Source organism: Pristiophorus japonicus, unplaced genomic scaffold (genome assembly GCF_044704955.1).
Source record: "Pristiophorus japonicus isolate sPriJap1 unplaced genomic scaffold, sPriJap1.hap1 HAP1_SCAFFOLD_529, whole genome shotgun sequence".
NCBI classification, from domain to species: Eukaryota; Metazoa; Chordata; class Chondrichthyes; family Pristiophoridae; genus Pristiophorus; species Pristiophorus japonicus.
The window spans coordinates 399490-400565 of record NW_027254436.1 but is presented as its reverse complement, the minus strand read 5'-3'; positions in this window follow the sequence as shown (position 1 = coordinate 400565).

The following is a 1076-nucleotide window of genomic DNA, read 5'->3' as shown; positions in this document are numbered from 1 at the left end:
TCATTCCACACATCATTACACAAATCATTCCACAAATCATTCCACACCTCATTGACACATTATTCCAAACTTCATTCCACACTTCATTCCACACCTCATTCCACATATCATTCCACGCATCATTGCACATATCATTCCACACATCATTCCAAACATCATTCCAAACCTCATTCCACACCTCATTCCACACATCATTCCACACAGCATTCCAAACATCATTCCACACCTCATTCCACACCTCATTCCTAAACTCATTACACCCATCATTCCACACATTATTCCACACAACATTCCACACCTCATTCCACACCTCATTCCACAACTCATTCCACACATCATTCCACACATCATTCCACACATCATTCCAAACATCATTCCACACCTCATTCCACAATTCATTGCACACATCATTCCACACATCATTCCACACATCATTCCAAACATCATTCCAAACATTCCACACATCATTCCACACATCATTCCAAACATCATTCCATACCTCATTACTCAATTCATTCCACACATCATTCCGCACATCATTCCACACATCATTCCAAACATCATTCCACACATCATTCCACACATCATTCAACACATCATTCCACACCGCATTCCACACATCATTCCACACATCATTCCTCACCTCATTCCACACATCATTCCACACGTCATTCAATACATCATTAAATACATCATTCGACACATCATTCCACACAGCATTCCAAATATCATTCCACACATCATTCCATACCTCATACCACACATCATTCCATAACATTCCACACATCATTATACACATCAATCCACACATCATTCCACACATAATTCCACACATCATTCCAGATTTCTTTCCACACATCATTCCACACATCATTCCACACATCATTCCACACAACATTCCAAACATCATTCCACACATCATTCCCCATATCATTCCACACATCATTCCACACATCTTTCTAGATTTCATTCGACGCATCATTCCACACATCATTCCACACAACATTCCACACATCATTCCAGATTTCATTCGATACATCATTCCATACATCATTCCACACATCATTCCACGCAAC